This window comes from Mirounga leonina, unplaced genomic scaffold (genome assembly GCF_011800145.1).
Source record: "Mirounga leonina isolate KUSES-001 unplaced genomic scaffold, KU_Mleo_1.0 Mir_173, whole genome shotgun sequence".
In the NCBI taxonomy this organism is placed as follows: domain Eukaryota; kingdom Metazoa; phylum Chordata; class Mammalia; order Carnivora; family Phocidae; genus Mirounga; species Mirounga leonina.
In genome coordinates, this window is record NW_023270447.1 from 18,938,788 (window position 1) to 18,962,569 (window position 23,782).

General features: G+C 39.7%; 1 long non-coding RNA gene across 8 annotated transcripts in view; it reads left to right on the forward strand.

Moving 5' to 3' along the window:
* LOC118019159 overlaps positions 1 to 23,782 on the forward strand; it is a 63,758-nt gene that overhangs the window by 19,101 nt on the left and 20,875 nt on the right. The window contains exon 1 of one of the 8 annotated variants that reach the window (XR_004681594.1): positions 19,497 to 20,525. The exons of the other annotated variants lie outside the window; for them this stretch is intronic. This is a non-coding gene — a long non-coding RNA (uncharacterized LOC118019159). Of the gene's footprint in view, positions 1 to 19,496; positions 20,526 to 23,782 lie in introns of those variants that run through there. 8 annotated transcript variants of the gene reach the window in all.

A 23,782-nucleotide genomic window follows, 5' to 3' on the forward strand; every position in this document is an offset into this window, starting at 1 on the left:
ATGATGAAAGAGCTTCCATGAGTATGTATTGCACCGTTAATTACTGTCCTTTTTCTACAGGCTTCTAATGTGAGGAAAAACACGGAATGACAAGTGTGGGAAAGAGCAAGCACTAAATTACTGTCAGAAAAATAAACGGAGTAGCACAGTGGTGCTCAGTGATTTACGGGGGCAATTAGTCACCACCCCATGGCGCTGCTGAGGACAGCACGGCAGCAGACGCGTCAGGCCTGAGAGGAAGAAGAGGCTTTGCACTGCTTTCCAGACAACTTTTCAAACAAGAGAGGATATTTGAGCACATTAGGTCCCATGTCTTCATTCTGGGTGCCCACCCCTTCACATTATTCAACCAACCTAATACATAAACGTATTTTTAACACAATATTAACCTGTTCTGTGTGTGTTGAAAAGACTCCAACTGCAACTTTTTCCTCTCCCACTGTCCAGAGTAGGTTTTTCCCACCTCTTAAATGAAACAAACCTTTCCCCACTCCCAAATTGTCCCCCTGATGTGTGCCTTCCGTCTGTCTCATTACTTCTTGCATCTTTTTTTTTTTTTTTAAGATTTTATTTATTTATTTGAGAGAGAGAGAATGAGAGAGAGCACATGAGAGGGGGGAGGGCCAGAGGGAGAAGCAGGCTCCCTGCCGAGCAGGGAGCCCGATGCGGGACTCGATCCCGGGACTCCAGGATCATGACCTGAGCCGAAGGCAGTCGCTTAACCAACTGAGCCACCCAGGCGCCCTCATTACTTCTTGCATCTTGCTATCATGTTCTGTATTTGCTTGGAGCGACTGGGTGCTAAGGAGTTTGGTCTCCAGCTCTTCTGAGGAAGTTTGATGAGCTGGTACCAAGAGGTGATGAATGAGGCTGTAAAACCCAGAGTAAATGAGAAAAATACATAAACTTCCTGATATTCGTTGGCCTATTTTTAACATACTGCATACAGTGCCTATGTATATACACATAGCAAAATAAATCTGCTAAGCTATAATGAATTGGTGTGCATTCTTTAATAGGAATTCTTCTCCATCAGAAGGAATCTAGAATGGAAGGCCAGGCAAGAACCCAGGAAAGACAAAGATTTTATTGACTAACTGCCACGTCTGTGTAGGGGCAATGGCAAGGCTGCTAAGATGAACAAATGAAGCATCATCAGGAGTTTAGTATCCTTAAGTAGTGTTACTAAGATTGCTACCATTTTCTATTTCTGAAGCACTGTACAGTTTACAAGGGACATTTGGAGTTCCTTGTCTCGTTTGATCTTGCCTTGGCTTTAGTCAAGAACACCTGCTCAGTTAGAAATGTGTCCCGTGAATATGTACACATTTGGAGAATGTGACCTAACACATGCTACCTTGGCCTGTAAGCCAGATTCCTAAAGAGGCAAAACCGTGTTGACGAGCTGAGGCTAGTATGGGCAACCGGGCAGTTAGTTTCTGATAAAGAGTCTCGTAACTGGGAAAAAGTACAGATTTTACTTACCCTTTCCCATATTTTTAGGTTTTATTTTTTTTTTAATGCACAATGTGCCTTTAAAAACAATGAAAGAATAATAGAGAGACCCGGGATTTGATGTAGAATTGCACATTTGTGACCACAAGAGCACTGGTTTTCCTGTAAAAGGAAAGCAAACCCAACCAGGAAAGGAGGCAGATGTGTTTGTCTGCAACATTGCAGGCATATGAAATTATGCAGATCTCACTGAAAACTAGGAATGATATAACTTGGAAATTTAACCAAAATTGTTTTTCATCAGTGAACCAAGCTCATTTTATAAGCATTGTGTGCATTTTTCAGAGCTCTTTCTTTTTCGAAAGTCACATTTGTAGTTTTGGGTAGAGGGACATAATTGGGGAAATTAAGTACATAAAAAAATGAAATTTAAAGTATAAAAATTCGGCCTTTCTGATAAATTTTACGTTCACTGTTTTCTTGATTAAAATAGGACATTCTAAAAGTATTACCCCTGTAGGGGGAACATTTTTATATACATGTTATTTTTGTTTAGAAATTGTGAGCTAGTGGAGAGTGAAAATGACCTTGGCTATTGTACTTACTTATTGATAGAAATAATAGCCTTTTTATATCTGGATTCAAATATCTTCTCTACTAATCATGCAACTTTCATACGTTTCAAAGAGATGGTTTGGATTGCATGAAAACAGGAGGTTGGAGCTTCCTACGTGCCCCCGTGTTTGTGTTCGTACAGAATATTTATGCAATATTCCGACTTGGCTATAATCTAATTCCTGGCTATTATTTCAGTTGCAACTATAATTTTTAGATTAATGGTTATAATTTTGGTAGGGAATACATGAAAAGTTATATGTTCGTGCTTGAAAGGAGGATCATTAAATATTCATTATTACCACTCAAATTAGTTGTCATGCTCTATAAAACAGTTACCCGTTATCATTTCACTAGTTTAGATTCAGCAGTAAGTGAACAGCAATGTATGGCTCATATCAGTAGAGGAATTTTTGTTGAGGAACAGAGGGAGAAATGATTTTAAAACCCATTTGACATATTTATGTTGACAAATTATTTAAAAGAATTACTGCTTTGTCAATAAACATGTTTGTATGCTGGAATAGGATTGTGACTGGATTTACTTCTAGCTGTTTAAACACTATGATTGTGAAAGACAGTGCTTCTTCAAATGGTTATGAGGGGAAAAAATGAAAATACAAAGGTTGGGGTATTTTAGTGTTTTGCAGTTGCCTAACCTTGCCATGAAAAAGCACTTTTCATTTTCCTAAGGAGACATTGAAATCTTGCTTTTTCAGCGAAGCTAGATTGTATAATTTGTCAGTTTTCCCCATCTGGCAACAGATCTATCCTTAAGAAAAAAAAGCAAAAAGTAAAACAAGAGATGGATTTTTTTTTTAAATAAATGTGGGTGAGCATATGTGGAGATGTCTCCTTAACCCGTTTTGGAAACGTGAAGTGAAAATAAATATAAATGTATTTTAGTGTAAAAACATTTTGCTTTTTTCTTCCACATACCCTGATATAACTGTTCACTTATGTGAAGACATTAGGGACAGCCACATGGTTGTTTTTTTTTTTTTTATCACATATATGAATCATTTCATACTCCTCAGTAATTTAAATTGGTTCTTTTTCCATAGAAAAACCCCATAAATTTGATTCTGATCTCGTCTAATTTTAGAGCTTTCTGTCTTAAAAGAGTCAAATTGTAGCTGATGAACACATTTTGCATTTTTCCACATTGCATCTGGACTCTTCAGAATGATGGTTTATTTTATTTTATTTTTTCTGCACAGAGAAGAGGAAAAAATATATAGGTCCATGAATCAATCTAGATAATGGGGAAGGCTGAATGTAATAAATAATACAGTAACAACCCTAAACTAATGAGCTGTTGCTAAGGTACATTTCATAGGCTCATCCTCTATATAAAAAGTCACTAATAACCCCTTGGTGTAATCAGATGATAAAGCTTTGCCATAAGGAAACACCTGTGCAATTAGAACTGCAGATTCTTTTGCACGTTTCATTAATTTCAGGATTTTGTAAAGGCACAATGACTACACTAATAATCTAGTCTACTTGACTCCATGTCTACTGGAAACAAAGTGTCTAATTAGATAAAGGTAATTAATTAGAGATAAATGGAGCTAATCAGGCTCAGTTAACACTAATTCTCTGAATTAAGACATTTTGGGACACCTACTATCCCGCTGACTTTGATATTTTGCATTAAGAATAGGTTCTAGAGGAGTCAGAAAATACTGGCATTTGAGAATTGAGCAGTCTTTTGATGGCATATTTAGGCATCTGAAGTGAAAGAAGAGTTTCTTTCATATTTTGCTATTTCACCACCTTTCTATTGCAGCTTTAAGAAATCACTTTGTAGTTATTCCAATCTGTGCTAGTCTCCATATAAATTTTAATAGCCTTTGCTATCATTTTTATTATCTCTGTAGCCCACCAGTGGAAGAAAATCACAAGTTGTTCTCTCTTAAATAAAGAATTAACATGTTACATTAAGGAAATGTCAAGACTCATCAGTCTATATCCTAAAATTCTGATCCTTTAAGGAGAACAAACACCTACAATTCTGATCATTTAATTCTGATTCTTTAAAGAGAACAAACCTCTGCTTTGCAGTGTTGGACTGAAAATTTAGTGGTATGGGGGAAAGATCATTGGCTTTGAAGTCAAAAGACAATTCAAACTTCCACTCTCTCTTGCTAAATGAGTGATCTTAGGAAAAATGCTTAACTTTGAGTTCCTTTGGTTATAAAATGGAAATGATAGTGATGCTAATTTTACGGGGTTGTCATGAACATTGAACAAGGTAGCTGTGTAAAGACTGGTTATTATTACCTGTTTGTAATTGGGATTGAACACATAACCTAGCACCGTATCTTGGTTGGCTACCAGCTCAAATGTCAAAAATGTTCCATTTTTATCTCAACCCCATGATAATCTTTGGGCTATGTTTATATATGTAGCAAGGAAGAGATCAAGAATTTTCTCCCAAATAGTCAAATCAGAAAAATAAAAAATCCTGCAAATTCTTTACTTGGAGAATCTGAATTTATCTGCTTTTGTTTTCTACACTGATACAATTAGCCCTCTTGGCAAGATGTTCCACAGCCCACAGGGAATGGACAGTTTGCCCTGGAATTGAACTCTGGGATGTAGCTTAATATGAAGTGGACATTGAAATCTTTCTTTTATAATTTCTCTGGGATATGCCCCTTCCTCTTTCTGTTTTCTGTCCTAATTTATCTGGACTACTCCTAGATTATCTAGTGATCTCTTAACTAATATCCCTGCTTTCATTTCTTTTCTCCTATAATTTAGTGTCCTGGAATTCAGTGTTACCAATTTAATCTTCCTCACACAACACTTTCCTCATTCTCTCTCTTGTCAAGATCATAAGAAGATTCCTTGTTAAACTAAGACTCTACCAAATAGGCAATCAAAGCATCTGTATCTGGTTCATATTATTTATCCAGCTTATCTCCTGCCCTTCTCTGCCAATGGAGCTTTTTATTCCAGGCTAGCCAGCCTTAACTGTTCTTCACCACACCCATCTCTCTTTCTGTGCTCTTGTTCCCCCCCCATCTGACAACCTCTCTCCTCTTCTTTCAAGACTTATTTTAAATCCTGCATTACCCTGAGGCCCACCTTGACAACTCTGGCCTATCAAGAGCTTTCTTATCTCTGAAGGCCCACTGCAGTTCTCAGTGGCACCACGTTGTTGAGATGCCTGAGGTCAAGAACCATATCCTATTCTTGTATGCAAGGCAGACCTTGCTCACCATCCTCTTCCCCCAGACCTCAGCCTTCACACAGTGTGGCCATCCGGGGCACTCAGAACTAAACGATACAGGATACATGTCCATAACTAATTTGTGAGGTGTGGCTTGGCCTGGTCCTTGGTAGTCAGGTCTAATGACTTTTGTAGTAACCTTGGGCCTCTTTGCCCACTGGGGCTGGATTCAACCTGGGCTGAGAATTTGTGTTTGGAGGCAAAATTACCTTGATGAGAGGCCTGTTGTATGTTCCTGAGGCTTTGTTTGTGGCTTGCGGGTTATTAGGCTTTTATGACATGCAGTGAGGGAATGCTAGGAAGTGACCATTAGTATTTCATGACAAAACGTTTAGCAAGCAACGGTATTACTGCTCAGCAAACGTTTCAGAAAGGGCTGGGCAACATGGGCTGAATTTGCATTCATTAGAGACCTTTAGTGGAGTTTTTTGGTGAATGCTCTGTATGGGAGGTTTTCCATGGAGAAATGGAGGTTTTCCATGCCAGAGAAATTAAAACTTGTAAGCATTAGATACCCAGGTTCACTGGTTGTGGTTGTTGCAAACATGTCCACATTTTTTTCCTTTTATATATCAGTTTCCTTCTTTCTTTCTTTCTTTTTTTTTTTTTTTTAAGATTTTATTTATTTATTTGACAGAAAGAAAGAGAGCATAAGCAGGGGGAACAGTAGAGGGAGAGGGAGAAGCAGGCTCCCTGCCGAGTAGGGAGCCCGATGCAGGGCTCGATCCCAGGACCCTGGGATCATGATCTGAGCTGAAGGCAGATGCTTAACCATCTGAGCCACCCGGGCGCCCCTCCTTCCTTATTTCTATACCCTTTGGTAGCACCCTCCCAATACTGACTCCGAGTTTGGCTGTGTGATTTGCTTTGCCATTGACACAGTAGCAAACATATGACAGAGACTTAAAAATTACTTGGGTATCAGAGCTTGCTCTCTGGCTGTTCTTGAAACCCTTAGCAGCCCTGTGAATGAGCCCAGGCTAGCTAGCTTCCCGGATTATGACAGACATGTAGTCCAGTGTCCTCCTTTCCCTAGCCAACAGTCAGCTAACCCCAGAAGTCAAGTGGCCTAGGTGACCGGCAGCTAATCACAGAAGCTCACATGAGTCCAGGTGAGACCAATAGAACGATACACAGAATTGAACTAAATAGTTACTGAATTAAACCTTAGGTTTTGGGATTATTCAATATCCAGCAGCAGATTACTGATACACTGGTGTAGGCTATCTGTTTCACTGCTTAAACTTAGAAGAAATCCAGAGGACATCAAATGTTTGGTCTATAATCTTGGAAGATACATGAGTGGGAGAGTGGTGGTATCTTCAAGAGAAATAGGGAAACAAAGAAACCCTCTCAGTCTTGGGAAATAAGAAAATGGGTTCAGTTTTTGTTATTTGGGCTAATATAGATCAAAGTTTGAGTCAGGACTTCGAGAGAGATGGTAGGCCAGAGTTACAGATCTATATACAAGGGATAGCTGAAATTGTGGGATAGGATGAGAATGCAGAGAAAGAAAGACTGGTTGACAAAACTCAGTGGGATTCCCTCTTTTAGTGGCCTGTTAGAAAAGAGGCAAAGGAATCAGAGAAGGAGGAACAGAGGGTCAGGAGGCATAGAATCATGTAGCAGAAGCTCAGGCTGGGGAAAACTGCAAGAAGAACTGAATGGTCAGCAGAGCTGATTGCTAGAAAGGGCAAGCATGACAGTAATAATGACTACTAACTGAAGTGCAATTTGTAGTTTATGAAGTCCATTTACATACAACTCATTTCAATGCAGCATCATAGATAGAGTCAAGATCATTATTATGCCTTGTAAATGACACTGTAGGCACAGAGCCAGTAAGTGCTTTATAAATATTACTGGTAAGATGGCAAATTCTGAATGTCTTAAAATGGATTCTGTTTTTACTTACAGGAGGCCACTAGAACTGTAGTTGAATCTGGCGAGAGGAGAGTCATTAGTAGCCTTTAAAGAAGCAGTTTCAGAAGAGTTGGGGGTAGAGAGGATGGTAGTTGGGTAGGAGCAAGACCGTGTGGAGGTAATACAAAGGATATTGGAGGTAAGGAACAGAACACTGTTGAGTGGCAGGAGAACGACATGATAAAACCTTGAGGGGACACCAGGTTTGAAAGGAGGGTAAGGGTGACCAAAGCAAGTTTATAGATAAGGAGAGGGAGTAGAACCTGAAAGGAAGAGAGAAAATAAAAGGGAAAATAAAAGGAGGAAAAAAAATGACAAAAATAAAGAGAAATGAGAAAAAAATATTGAAAAGCAATTTCTGAAGGTATAGAGCACAGGTGAAGAAAGGGCTTAGACTTGAGAAGGACGGAGAGGCTGGTGGGAAGGGGAAAAGGAGGGAAATGACAGCAAGGGATTTTGAGGTAGAGAGGAAGGAAAGTAAATCAGTTCATACCAGAATCTTTAAATCCTGTGCTCATTTTCACTCCAAGAAGAGCAGTTTGCCATCTCAGGAAATGCCTGGCATGGATCTACCTTTATAATGAGACACTTGAAAGATTTCTGGAACTGCCTTCATTAAGCATACTGTCCTTCCTGGGCAGAGACATTTAATTTTGTGATGGAAAAAAAAATTCTTGGGGTAAAGACCCTGCATGACTTGTGTGTGTGTGTGTGTGTGTGTGTGCGTGCACGTGCACATACACACATGCACACACACCCTGGGCAAGAAGAGGTACTCTGGGCGAGAGATTGGAAGTCTGGGACCTGGGAGATTGGCCCCAAGGAGTGAGGGGCACCAAAATCAAATTGCATTGCCTGGAATCCAGGGTTGTCTTGAGAGGTGGAGCAGATGCCCTTTTACAGGGAAGAGATCCTAATTGAAAAGTACCTTCTTACCTAGTTCTGGAAATCTACCATCAGGACTTCCTTCCAGTGACTCAAGGCTTCTGCTTACTGCTTCAAGACAATACTTCTGGGAGGAGAAATCCACTAAACCTCAGGGTTTATTAGATTTTTCCTGAGAGGAGTTTTGTTGGATGATGAGGATGAGGACTGATGAGGAAGAAGTTGCCTTTGGATGCAAACAGAATACAGAAAGAGATCAGAAATCACCAAGTCTTCTACATTCCTCACATCCTACTGCTCATGCAAGAAGTTCTGTGCATGCTCCTCAGTTTCTCTCACCTTAATCCCCACCACCAGCATAATCACTCAACTACTCTGTCAAGATGCCTGATACATTACTGGTGCTCAATAAATGTGTGGATGAATGAATAAATAGCTCCCAACTGGCCTCTCCCTCCAAGTTTGGTCCCCTGCAACCCGTTCATCAGCATGCTGCTTTCCTAATGATCCTTCTAAAGCCCAGTTTGACCTATTTAAAATCCTTCATAGCACCTCATTACAGGGTCAAGTCAAAACTACTTAGCTTGGACTACATGGCCCTTCATGATCCAAGTCCTACAGCCCCTTCCCGATTTGGCATCTCACAGAGACCCCATGTGTGCAGATACACATTGACAAACACCCCCAGACTTGATGAACCATATTAAACTACTTCTAGGTCCATGATCACCTGAGATATTTCACACTGTACTTTGCCTGAGTTGTTTCTTCCTAGAACACTCTACCCCATGCCATGTCCAACTGGGAAACATCTACCTGTATTTTCAGTTTAAATAATTCCTCCTCAGTGAAGCTCTCATGAGCTCCTAAATTGAGGTACCAATCTCTTTTACTTGCCTTCCTTGTATCTAGCTCTGTTATAGCACCTGTCTCAACTGAACAGCATTTATTTGTGGACATGAGTATCTCCCCACCAGATGATCATGTCCCTGGAAAGCAGGACCATTTACATCTTGTCACTGTATCTTCAAACTAGGCATCTATCATGTTCTTAAATGTTTAATTGAGAATTTAGGCTGAGACTGCTTAAGGCCAAGTTCCCTTCCTTCTCCCTTTTCCAATTAATTGTCCTGGTATAGCATTATCTCAGTTACTTTCTTTGTAAAACAAGAGTATAATTGTGGATCTTTTTTTAGATTGCCTACTAACCATCTAGCCCCAGAGTGAAAGCCCACAGAGGGCCATTCGATTCCACTCTGACTCTGGAAGTGCCCTAAACCCCACGTCTAGAGCCTGGCAGAGTTCAGCAGGCACCTGCATCCTCCCCCACTACAGGTACTGTTGGGCAGGAGGTGGCCTTTGGTTCTCTCATGACTGTGTTCTGACATTTATTGGGCATCTGGCTTTGGAGGGGCAGGCAAGTGAGTCCACTGGAAAGATGCACAGTAGCCGTGAAGATCCCACTCACAACATTACTTCTGCTTTCCCTTATCTTGGAGGCTTCTCTTTGCCATTTGCCTGAGATGTTTCCAGGTGGGCTTCCTTGTGATGTAAATTTGTTCTATTATCTGGTCCACAGTCCAGTGAGTTTACAGACACAACTATTTTCTAAAGCTGCCCAGCAAGATGTCCCCATAATAGAACCTCTATCCTCAGAGACAGCAGTAAGGTTTTCATTCTCCTCTAGGTTTCCTGAGAAGCCAGTAGGCTAGCTTTGGTGTGGCCTACATATTCTAGTGCCTTTTTAGGAAGGAGTGCTCACTGTCCACATTATTCATAGACATTGAGTCAGCTTTTCAAATGGGAAATTGAAGCAAAACACATAACGGCGGGTGGGGGGAGAGATGAATGTTGGCAACCAGTGCCTTCAGCCTTGGAAGATCACGTTCTGAATTCTCTTCCACCAGATAGCTTAATCCTTCTTATATCTAAGAGTGAAGTTACCGAAGGGGCAGATTCCTGGCTACCTAATCAAACTGTGTGATAGGAGTCAAAGTCACTGCTTCCTGGATGATTTCTACAGAGCCCACTTCTTTCATCCTGCTCTAGTACAGACCTGTGCTTCAATGAACAGCAAGTGCCTTTCTCATTGGTGTGGACTGACATTATCAAGGGCCAAGTTTTAAAGGCCAGAAAATGCCTGAATCTTGAAAGTGGCTGAAGCAACTGAGTCAAGGCTCCAAACACTGGATTAGGAATCAAATGACCTTTTGATTTTAATTTTTTAGTCATGTCCTGTCTATTCTTATAGAGGACTTATGATTCAGTTATCTCCTTTTACTCAGTGAGTTTTCCTATGGAGCTATTAGTTATTTAATAAACCACAATCTGGCAGAAACAAAGGACTTATTTGAAATATTTCTTCACAGGAAATATACATTCTCTTTCTAGCACACTGAAAGTTTGCATAAGTGTTCTTCTTATAGGCCAGCTGAGCAAGGGAAAGCATTGTTGTGAGAGAAATTTAACTGCATTGCAGTTGCCAAATATTTAATACTTTAAAGAGGAAGTTCTAAAATTTAATAGTTGATTTTATTATTACTCTTTGGATATAATTAACTAGGGATGCACTTTAAACTGCTTTATTCTGGCTATTGAAATGGATTTTATGGTTTACACTGGGGAAAAAAAAATTCTGTCAGACCATGGGCCTCTCCCTTGGTGCACATTATTAGAGTCTTTTTAGAGACAAGCAAGCAATTTTGCTGTCATTGGTCTTGTTCAAATAGAGTATGTTTATCTATGCAATACTCTTGGGAAAGGGTGTCAGGAAAGGATCACCAGTTAGCAGCTGACATAGCTCCTGCACATTCGTTGACAAAGCTCTCAAATAGTAAATGAACACATAGATTTCATTTTTTATGTGGCTGATAAAATGTTATATCATTAAGTCAAAAGAACATATTTGTTCCATCCAACTTGAGTTTAGAACTAGCTCTCACTTCTAATACAAATCAGGGCCCTGCGACTCCACAAAGCATGCTCTGCAGAAACCAAACAGCTGTTCAGGACTTGAGGGAAAGCAGGTCTTTACACATTGAATACCAACTCTTTAATGGTCTGTTGGCATATTCCTGATCTGTTCCCAGATATTGAAATGCCAAGTGGGCTTTGGAGAAATCTAAGTCTTTCTGAATGTTTAGTTTAACTTGTGTATTGTTTTATTTCAAATACTGAATTCTCATCTCTTTGCTCTATCAAATTGAAGCATCCATTCACTAAATATTGAGCAAAAAACAACAAATAAGCAGCAAGTACTAATCTGGGCTCTTGCAAAAAAGTGTACAATATAAATAAGGCACTTGCCTTCAAGGAACTTACGATCTGGTGAGTATGATGAATGAACAAGCAGAAAATCTAATTACAAATCAGAAATGCTGTGAAGAGGGGAGCCTGGCTGGCTTATTTGGTAGAGCATGCAACTCTTAATCTCAGGGTTGTGAGCTCGAGCTCTGTGTTGGTTGTAGAGATTACTTAAGGAAATTAAAAAAAAAAAAAAGTAAGAAATGCTATGAAGAAAGAGAATTAGGGCTGAAGTGAGAGAGACCTGAGGCCTTGGTTTTCTCATGTGTCAAATGTAAATAGTGAGACCTACTTTGTAGAGTTGGGGATTAAATGAAACAGAACAATGTAGATACATTTCTTAATGCAGTGCTCAGTATGAAGTCAGAGATCAAACATATAGTTGGGCGCCTGGGTGGCTCAGTCGGTTGAGCGACTGCCTTCGGCTCAGGTCATGATCCTGGAGTCCCGGGATCGAGTCCCACATCAGGCTCCCTGCTCAGCAGGGAGTCTGCTTCTCCCTCTGACCCTCCTCCCTCTCATGCTCTCTGTCTCTCATTCTCTCTCTCGCAAATAAATAAAAAAAAATTCTTAAAAAAAAAAACACAAAAAAACATATAGTTAAATACATGGACCCAGATAGGATCCATGGTGTATTTGGTTGGTGACATTAATGCCCCACATGTCTTCACATTTTGAAGTGATGTCACAGAGAACAAGGAGTAGTCATTCTTTTTTTTTTTTTTTTTTTTGAGGTAATCTCTGCACCCAATGTGGAGCTCGAACTCACAACCCCAAGAACAAGAGTTGCATGCTCCACTGACAGCCAGCTAGGCGCCCCAGTCATTTTGCCATTTCTTGCTGTTTATTTGTGAGCATAAAAGCGTGACAGTTTACCAATTGGTTTCTCTTAAAGTATTCACCTGATACTTTGCTTACAGAACTCTTCCAGCTCCTTTGAATGGCACAGTTTTCCTTGGGGCCTTTTCAAGGAACCTCTCACAGTGGAAACTCACCTTCTCACTCCAGTTTTATTGAAAGTTTGGATTCTTCTATAAAGCATCTGAATCCTAGGGTTCTTTTTCACCTCTTGAGACCTAGAGAAATCCTTGCCTAGAGAAATCCTTGATTTGGGATATAAACAGTCTTGTGATGTGGGTATTGTCATTTGCATTTTTTAAACACCAAGAAATAGAAGCTCAAGGAGGTTAAGTAGCTTGCCCAGGGTTATGAAACTAAAAAGTGACATAGAATTTGTACTTATATCAATTATTTTATTAACCCATGTATTGAGTACCTGCTATGTTCCGGGCCTATCCTGGGGTAGATGGTGATGATATACGATTAAAGGAGAAGCAGACAGTAAGTAAACAGAAGTGTGAGGATGCTGTGAAGGAGAGACACAAAGGAGAGTGGGAACATGTATCAAGGAACCTACAGTTGGAGGCTTCTGTGAGGAATACCATTGAGATCCAGAGGGTAAGGTAGATAAAAGAGTGTTTGGGGTGTGTGTGGTCATTGGCTGGGGAAGAGGCTGTCCTAGGCAGATGGAACAGCATGTACAAAAGACCTGAGGCAGAAAACAACATGGGGTGTCTTCAAGGAACTGCAAAAAGGTAATTGTGCCTGGGTTTTAAAGACCAAGGGGGATTGACATAAGACAAGGATGTTGAGGAAGGTTATGAGCCAAATCACATAGGACCTCGTTGGCTTTGTTAGAGATATGGACTTTATCCTAATCTCAATAAGAAGTCATTAAAGGACTTTAAGCTGGGAAATGATTTAATCACTTTGATTTTTTTTTTTTTAAGATACTGCTGACTACTTGTGGAGAATGGAGTGGGAAAGAGGAACAACTAAGGAAGTAGGAAGACTAATTAGAAGGCTATTGCAATAGTCTAGATAGTAAATAATGGTGGTTTGGATCAGGGTGGTGATGGAGGGGATGGAGAGAAGTGAATGGGTTCCAGAGATATTTAGGAGGTAAACCTCTTTTCTTTTTTAAGTTTTATTAATTTAAGTAATCTCTACACCCAACATGGGGCTTGAACTCACCACCCCAAGATCAAGAGTTGCATGTTCTTCCGACTGAGCCAGCCAGCCGCTCCTAGGAGGCAAACTTTTTGATTAAATCAATTGGAATTCTTTCAACTGCAATAGAATACTGAATAGTTGAAGCTGACTTAAAAAGTAGAGGGAATGTGTTGATTTATGTAACTATAATATGTGGAGGTAGGGCTGGGTTCAGGTAAAGCTCAATGAAGTCTCTAGGGGACTGGTCTCTGTTGGACTCTGTTTTACCTTCTGCCATATATGTTTTATCAAAGGGGGACTACCATCATGCTCCCAGGGTGGCTGCCAGGGTCTCCAAGGCTGCATGCCTCTTTCTTTACATCCTGTTTGAAAAAGATAATATCTTCATTCTGGCATTCTCAGCAAAAGCCTCAAGTCTCACTCTGATTAGACCACCTTAAGTCTCATGCCTATTTGTGAAGCAGTTATTGAGGCTAGGAAGATAGAATGTTCTCACTGACTAAACCTAAGCCATGAGCTTCAAAACTAGACCTGTGGGGTCAGCTTTCTTTTAAACCATGTGGTTCACCAATGGAAATGGAGATTGTTGAGAAAGGAGAAAGGAGGAATGTATGCTGGACTCAGTAAAAGTCTTCTCTGTTAATGGATTGGAAGTCAGGGTTTAGGGAGATGCGGGTCAAAGATTCACTCTTCTGGTGGTATTGCACATTGAGGTGGGGAGCAAGAGAAGCAGGTGTATGGAAGAAGTTGATGAGTTCAGCTGTGTTTATAGGGCTGAGAGACATCCAAAGGAAGATGTCAGCTAGGCAGTTGGATTTGCCAGCCTACAGCTCAGAGGTGTTGGCTGAAGCCAGAGGTTTGTGTGTTGTTGACCTACTGGATCCCAAAACTTGTGCTTTTAATCAGAAGACATATTTTACATTATTTTTAAGTCCCTTCAATTGTTACAGCAACTTTCAGTGGCCAGGGAATATTTAATCACAAAATGATTATATATCTCACTTATATATTCTTTTTTTTTTAAGTTAAAAGTGTTTACTGATTTTTTCTTTTTTATTGTTATGTTAATCACCCTACGTGACATCATTAGTTTTTGATGTAGTGTTCCATGATTCACTGTTTGTGTATAACACCCAGTGCTGCATTCAGTACGTGCCCTCTTTAATACCCATCACCAGGCTAACCCAACCCCCTCCCCTCCCCTCTAGAACCCTCAGTTTGTTTCTCAGAGTCCATAGTCTCTCGTGGTTTGTCTTGCCCTCCAATTTCCCCCCCTTCGTTTTACCCTTCCCACTATCTTCTTTTTTTTAACGTATAATGTATTATTTGTTTCAGAGGTACAGGTCTGTGATTCAGCAGTCTTACACAATTCACAGCGCTCACTATGTTTACAACTATTGCTTTCCTATTTTATAGATGGGAAAACTGAGGCATGAAAAGGTTATGTCTAAGCTCATAGAGCTAATGAAGAATAGTACTGGGATTTGAACTAAGAAAGTCTGACTCCAGAGACCTCATTCTTTATTTATTTATTTATTTATTTGTTAAGATTTTTATTTATTTATTTGAGAGAGAGGGAGAGAGCAGGAGCAAAGTGGAAGGGCAGAGGGAGAGAGAGAAGCAGATTCCCCATTGAGCAGTGAACCTGATGAGTATCGGGGCTCTATCCCAGGACCCCAGGATCATGACCTGAACCAAAGGCAGATGCTTAACTGACTGAGCCACCCAGGTGCCCCTCCAGAGACCTTATTCTTAATCTCTGTTCATACTATTCCGCTCTCAAAAGGAGGGGAATGGGGGCGCCTGGATGGCACAGTCAGTTAAGCATCTGACTCTTGGTTTCGGCTCAGGTCGTGATCTCAGGTTTGTGAGATTGAGTCCTGCACTGCGTTCCACCCTTGGTGCAGAGTCTGCTTAAGTTTCTCTCTCCCTCTGCTCCTTCCCCCCACTTCTCTCTCTTTCAAATAAATAAATATTAAAAAATTAAAAAGGGGAATGCCTTAGATGGTCACTTAATCACTTTCTTACACAGAGCATAATGGTTGCTCTGAGTAATTCTTGATTCCCTCTGGGATGCTGGTCTTGGGTCTGAACTGCTTTTGAAATAACACAGCCTTAGAGGTGAGCATTCCCGTTTGCAGTGATCATCTTGGACATCAGCATGGCAAGTGGGGAAAAGAGCTATCATAGTCAGAGACATGAAACAGCTGAGCAAACCAAAGGACACAGGCAACCACAAGTGGTTTTAGTACCTCTCTAGGCTTCTCTTGCCCATTCTTGCTAAATCCTTATCTTTCTTAAGCTGCTTTTGATAGCATGGCAGAGCTGGGAAAGGCTGGTGAGGCTGTATAGTTCCATGACTTTTTCCTTAAGCAAAACAGAAATGGTAGTCCTATCCTGTCATTTGGTATTATGTGTGCCTCTTTGTTCCCATTAGTATGGATAATTAAGAGCTAAGGATAAACCAACACTCTCTTTTTTTCCAACTGAAGTATAATATCCATAGCTTTTTCTTCTCCTCGATGAATGATATAACAAGCATGAGGACAACAAGCCTACCCCATGTATTAAATAGGCAAACCTCTGAACTACCCACATTATTTAGTAAGAGGATTTTTTTCCCCCTGAATCAAATGTTGATTATAATGGTCAAAATAATCCTTGGCACTTTCTCTAAGCTTGCTCATTATCATTCAATATGTTCAACAGAATTATTAAATTTAAAATAATACGGTGCACCTGGTTGAGATGACGATGAGAGATTTGGCTTCCTGTCTCTTCGTTAAGGATGAATTCAGCCCAAGGGTGTACTATGAACTTGGCAAATAGCATTATAATAGTGAGAGAATGTTGCCTATTGAGTAACAGGAGTTGATGATTAAATTTAAGTGTGTACTGTCCACATAAAACAAATAATGCTCTTTTTTTTAAACTTTTACTGTGAACATTCATCACTGGTGCCGAAGATACACAGTTGCTAATTATTGTGTTTTTAACTTGTAATATACTGTAAATTTTGTATAATACTACTGTGACCTTATACAGAATAGAAAAAATGACAGGAGGCCTATAATTATTGTATGGGGAAGAAATGCCTATAATTATCTACTATTTTTAGGACCAGCGTGCATGGCCTCTTAATTTACATAAGCTTTAGACATTTACACGTTTTCTGTCTTTGCTTGTGGATGATAAATTTTGCTCAAATGAAATCAGAAGACATACTGTTAGATGAGGAGTTAGCCAACTGGGAGCTTGATTACAGTGAACAGCACAAGCTTTGGTGCCAGCTAAAAAGGGAGCATTTATTTGGATAGGATTTATTTAAGGCAAGATTCAAAACATTAAAAAAAAAACCCACCATATTACTATTTTGAGGCCTGATAACATGTGATTATTTTTTAGAGAATTGGTTAGATTACCTTGTGGAAAAGCATTAACCTAACAAAGAGAAAACCTCTAGGATATTTATCACATGGAGGGTAATGACAGCATGTTCTTATTAGAGATGAATATTTTGTGCTCATTAAGGTTACCCCCTTGAGTGCTCAAAGATGCAAAGTGCATTGCAGTGAAGTACTATATTGTCCTGTGAGCACTTGCTGTTGGCTGGGGGGTTTTATTCCAAATTAAGGGGCCTCTCGAAAAGACCCAGCCCTGGCAGGGCCTGTGTGACAGCCACTGGGCAAATCAAAGAGACTGGGAGATTTCCAATTCAAACACTCCAGGCATATATCTACGAGAATCAGGAGTGATACCAAGAAGCCTCTGGTCCCCTAATGTGGGATAGCAGGTGGGAAGGGCATGGATGGACTTGGTCCCTGAAGAGCCTGCAGGTGAACCCCACTTAAAGGAAATGCACTACACAAGATTCTAAACTGAAACTGTAGGGAAACTTAAACTCTCCACTTTATGAAAGGGTCACTATAAAAATAATTAAAAGTGACTTCCCCAAAGTAGTACGTTTTTCTGAAGCATATAATATGTGATTGTTTTTGTTTTATTTGCTTTTTAGAAAATGATTATTACTTTTATTAGCTTAGTGAAAAATTACACATATGCAAATTACAATTTAAAAGATTACATACAAAAAAAAGATTACATAAACTATTGAAAGATATTTTAAGAAAAATATAACTTAACCCAACCCCACCCCTTCCCTCATATTTTTAAATCTAAGGCATGGCAGAAAAGCAAGTTAAAAGTTCTGGTTGGTTGGTTGGTTTATCAGGGTTTTTGATGACCAGGTGATGGATAATTCTAAATGACTAGGAGTTGACAGGATGTTTAGATGTGCATCATGTCCAAGAGCTCAGGGCCCATATACTCCTAGGCTAGTTAATCTATGGTTTTTGCAATATCTATCTTTAAAAAATAAGGATACTTAAAAAAAAATCGCAATACAATTGTTACATCTAAAAAAATTTAACAGTTCCTTAAAAGCATCATTCATCAAGTCAGAGTTCAGATCTCATGTCTCTAGTTGTCTTATAGTTTTTTTCTGCATTTGGTTTGTTACTTGTTTTTGCTTTTTACATTTCATTTGTTTGAATCAGGATCCAAAGAAGGTTACCGATAGTATCAATTGCATCCTTGTGGTATCATTTACCATATTCACCTACCCCCTATATTTCTTATTAGACACTAGTTAGATCTAAAAGCTCATTTAAATTCAGATTTGGATTTTTGACGAGACTGTCATGGGTGTATTGTGTTCTTTTATCAGGAGGCCCATATGTCTATCTCTCTTTCTCTTTTTTGTGGTGGTAGCAACTGTTGACTATCATAGCTTAAATCCATTATTTTACTGAGAATTGCAAAATGGTGATAATTCTATCATTTCATTCCCATGTTTAATCTAGATTACTTCTATAGTTTCGTTAACTATTTAGTTACCTAGGGTATGACTGCTTTGACGAAAATTCCATTTGCTTCTCTTTCTTTTGGTGATATACTTTGGATTTGTGTAGATATAGAAATCTTCACGGGTTTTCAGTAAGTTGCTGGAGTATAGAGATACTTAGTGAATAGGTGGTCCCTTCCACACACTCAGACATTCATATATTTTCCTTAGAGATAATGCATCTTAACCCCTTTCAAACTTTACTTACCATTTCCACCTTTGAGGTGGTAGAGATTACTTCTCTGACTTGTGTTAGAGTTGCCTTTATGCCTATGTCCCCTATTAGACATAGGCAACTTGAGGGCAAGGTCTCTGATTCTTAATTTTTTTAATTCTCCACACCCAGTACAATGCTTAACCCGTAGTAAGAGTTCAATAAATATATGTTCTCTGAAAGAATAAGTGAATGGTGAAGCCTTGGGGAAAGCTATTGGTGATCAGCAGTGTGGTTTGGTAGAAAGTACAGTATTCTAGGACTCAGTTGAACTTGGGCTCAAGTCAAAAGTCTTCTGGTTTTTGTTCTTGGTCAAAATGCTCCCAGTTTCTGCTCTATAAAAATAGCACCTGCCCTGGCACTCTCACAAGGTTATTGTCAGGATTACCAATTCAGTACGGAACTGTGGTTAAAGACAAGAACTTGGCAGCTGCAGATCAGTGTGACAGGTGCCCACTATTTACCCTCTATGAGCCTGTGAAGTCTCCTGTAAAATGAGAATAACAATAACTACCTCTCAGGATTCTGGTAAACATTAATGTATGTTAAGTAAACCTTCAGTAAAAGGTCTGTGTTATTTTTATGTGACATTGCTTTGGTAAATTAGAGATGGTATGCAGAATGATTATCATTAAAAGTAATGTTTTCCATGACTTGTATATTCTCCATCTTTGAAACTGTCTTCCTCCTCAAAATGCTTTAAAAGTGATTAAAAGATGGAGTTGTTGGTTTAGTGTTCACCAACTGAGGCTTGTTATTGTCAGAAGGCCAGTCTGGTTTGACTTGTTTTCCCTGGTTCTGGCACTAGCTGAGGGCTGGCTAGGAGAAAAACCCTGGATGAAAGACATCCTGGCAGTGAGAACATTAACACACGCTCTTGAGCCAGGAGGTAGGTGTTAATGTCTCTAGCTGGATTCCTAGTGGCAGAGATATTTAACACCTTCCTAGGATCCAGGAACCAGGCATCCTCTCTTTAAACCTAACTTGGCAGGTAAAAGGGAGAGAGAGCTTTTCCAGTTGAGCTGTTGAGAAAGTACAGAAAGCTCTATATCACAAAAACAGAAGCCAGTTATCAGAGGATGAAGCCTAAATGGAGAAGGGGTCTTCTCTAATTGGATTGTTTGGAGAGGGACTCTGGTTGACTTTCCCCAACAAACCTCACCAGTGTGGGCCAGTGGGGATTTTAGGAAAGTAGTGGTTCTAGGACAGGGTAAGGATGTGTGACGTTCAGGACAGGTTGGAGGTCCACATCTGGATGCATCCTGAAGTATGGTACTGTGACAAGCATGGTTGTTTAGGTGATTCTGCTTCCCAGAGGACCAAGAGTTCCTTTCTGGGGACAAGGTGTAAATGCAGGAACTCAGTGGAACCAATTCCTCAGGAGAAAGAATGGGAAGTAGAATGCCTCAACCAAGTTGCCCTTTGAAGGTTAACTAGCTTGGGGTCAGTTTGGAGAATGCTATGGATGTCTTAGCCGCAAAGTTCATGGTGGAAGTCAGACAACTCCAAGAACTAGTAAAAAGTCCTTCTTTATCAGGGTTTGACTGACAGCAGTGGTGAATTTTGACTTAGACTGAGCTTAAAATGTACTTATTTTCTCTCCAAAGCTGAGGCCCATTTGCACAACAAGCAAAAAGACAAGGTAAACAACTTCTGTTTAGACTTTCCAAGGTCTCTTTCCCTGGATGACATCTCAAAAACTCTATGACACCACCTCACCCTGGAGTGAACCCACACACTGGGGATCCTTTCAACATCCAAAAAGGGTCACTTCTTTGAAATGTGATGACTCCCTAGAATGACTTTCTCATTTAAATTACATGGATATCAGAGGAGTCCAGGCCAGGAGGTGAAGCAGAGCAAACTCACACTCTTTGACTATAAAAGAAAATGCATATTTTTGATGAGCCTGCACCGCCTGCTTCTCAGTCTTAGAATGATGTTTTCTTCCCCTTTTGCCTACAAGGAATGTTGTAAGTAGGCATAAACAAATGCCTTCATTATTTATTTATCCTAGTCGTGCTGCACTAAATCATTCTACGTGGGAAATTTGCTATTTTGTTTGGCTGGCAACTGCTCAAGCTAATAGGCTATGAGAGTCTTCTTTGGGGTTAGCACTTGGAATTATTCTAGTACAAATGAACACCCATTGGACTGAAAATTGTTACAAAAACTAGCATCATGAGATTGGGTTAAAAACTCCATCACTCTGACCTCTGGCACCTTGTAGCCCAGGATGTATTGTGAATTTAAGGATAATCACCTCTCCACTTGGGCTGTGCTCAAGTATGTCACAGAGTCCTGAATGAATGCCTGTCTTAGAAATCAGACTAATAGGGAGTTTTCCCAAGTTTTCTTCAGAGTGATTATCCCTATTATTGAAGAAATGGTAAGCAATAGCAGGTTTTTCAAATGAAAACTCTGGTTTGGTTGATTGTTAAATACTGTGTTTTGTGCCATACTGAGCAGAGTCTTTGAGCACTATGTCTCCACATTCATTTCATGAAACTCCCAGAGACTAGGCTAGAGATCCAGCTGGGATGGACATATAGACATCTACCCCCACACCAGCAACCATTTGACTGTCCTGCTTCTGTCAATGACATCACCATTGTCCTAATTTCCTAGGCCTATGAACACTTATTCCTGAAAATTCATCCTTTGCTGTTCCTCTCAAATATGGCTAGTCCTTTTCACTTCCCTCAACATCACCCTAATACAGGCCCACAAACCCAAATGACCATACACATTCCAAGTCTTCTTTCTGCCACCACAAGTCTTCATAATTATTTATTTATGTAGGTAGGGCACTATGCTACATATAATGGGTCATTTTATTTAATGCAAACAACCATGCTTATAAGAGGTAAATACTCTTTTTATGCCAATTTTCAGGTGCCTTGCTTGTGGTCACATGGCAAAAAGGACTGGGATTTGAATCTAAATGTGGTAGACTAATTGCATTTATGGCCCAAATTCTTCACTCCTTTCTGTATCTTTGTCTTTTTCCACGTGACTTTTTAATCCTCCTATAAAGAGGTAGAGCCCATCTTCCTGAGCCTTGAGGCTTAGCTCAGCCATGTGACTTGCTTTGGTCAATGGGATGATAATAGATGTGATATAAGCAGAAGCTTGCACATTTTTGTTTGCACTCTTGTCCTCTGCCATGGCCATGAGGAAAAACATGTCCATGTTGGCCTGCTGGAGGGTGAAAGACCCATTGATAAGATCCAGGTCACCCCAGTTAGCCTAGCCTTGGTCATCTTAGATCAGATTATAGCTAACCAAGACAGCAGAGCTGCCCAGCTGCCTAAGCTCCAAAATCCATTACACAATAACTTTTGATGAAGTCATCTTCTTGTTAAAAACCAGCCTACCAACCAGTTAGTCAACCTATCTATTTCTCTTCAATAACTACATACTGCCTAAAAGATAAAATACAGACTTCTGACTTCCAGCCTGTAAGAAGCTTGGAAGTCATCACTGTCCAGACAACAAGTAAAAAGCTGAACAAGCAAACAATAATTCTTCTTAGATCTGTCAGAGAAGTGATGGTATAGGGCAAACCACTGCCCCCCAAATCAAAAAGACAGACAAGCAGATACAGAGAATCACAATTTACCTGAACAGAAACTCATAAGCAGAAACCTCTATAGAAACCAGTGCTGTGGTAGAAAACCTTGAATTATAATTGACAAATTGCTAAAAGCTCAGTATGGATAGGTCTGTGTGTTAAAAACTACAGGGTGGTGGGGAGAGACTTCACACTCTTTCGAGTTTTACCTCTTGGAACTCTACCAAGTACTCATAGAGAAGACTGGAGAAAAATAAAAATTCCCTTTGTGCTTCTGGTGGTCGGGGGGAAGGGGAGTGGCCATACTGAAATATGCCAGAGCATTCTGTTCTTCTTAACAAGACCTGCCCTTAGAGAACCTATTTTACTAGAGCCTAATCTATTGGGGTTTGACAGAGTCTAACCAGCCTAGGGGAAGGGAAATACCCAACTCCTGCCCCCTCCAGTCATTCTATCCCACCTCAGACTGAGGAGAAAACTGAGCGGCATTTGTGACATTCACGGCCAAGGGGCACAGGCTCACTAAAAGACTGAGACCTAATCATAGGACTATAGAACACTCCTCCTACCCCCCATCTTACCACAACATCATTAAGGCCTATTTACCGCAGTTCCTCTTACCAAGTATATTGTTTGGATTTCAACAAAGAATTACAAGGCATACTAAAGGGGGGAAAAAAAAACCCATGGTCTGAAGAAACACAGTAACCATTAGAATGAGACTGAGATATGCCTGGGATGTTGGAATTATCAAACTGTGAATTTAAGACACCTGTGATTAATATGCTGAGGACCATAGTGGAAAAAAGTAGACAACATGTAAGAACATATGGATAATTTAAGCAAGAGATACAAATTCTAAGAAAGAATGTAAAAAAAGAAATGCTAGAGATCAAAAACACTGTGACAAAAATGAAGACTGTCTTTGATGGGCTCGTTAGTAGACTGAATATGGCTGAGGAAAGAATCTCTGAGCTTGAGGATATGCCAATAGAAACTTCCAAAACTGAAAAGCAAAGAAAAAAAAAAAAGACTGAGAAAAAAAAGAGGAACAGATTATCCAAGAACTGTGGCAAAACTACAAAAGGCAAAATGAGAATACTAGAAGGAGAAGACAGAGAATAGAAACAGAAGAAATATTTCAAACAACAATGACTAACAATGTCCTCAAATTAATGTTGGACATCAAACTATAGATCTAGGAAGCTCAGAGAACACCAGTCAGGGTAAATGTAAAAGAAAAACTATACTTAGGCATAGCATATTCAAATTGTGGAAAATCAAAGATAAAGAAAAAATTTGAAAGAAAAAAAATAACCAAAAAAAGAAAAACCAGAGGGGAAAAAACTACCCATAGAAAAGTAAAGACAAGAATTACCTCTGACTTCTCCCTTAAAAACCATGTAAGCAAGAAGAGATTGGAGGGTTGAGAGAAAAAAAAACGCCTATCTAGAGTTCCGCGTCTATGAAATTATCCTTCAAAAGGAAAGGAAGAGTAAAGACTTCCTCGGACAAATACTGAGGGAATTTGTTGCCAGTAGACCTATCTTGATAAAATGTTAAAAGAAGTTCTTCAGAGACAAGGAAATTCATATAGGTAAAAAACTTGGATCTGCATAAAGAAAGGAAGAGTGTTAGAGAAGAAATAAGTGAAGG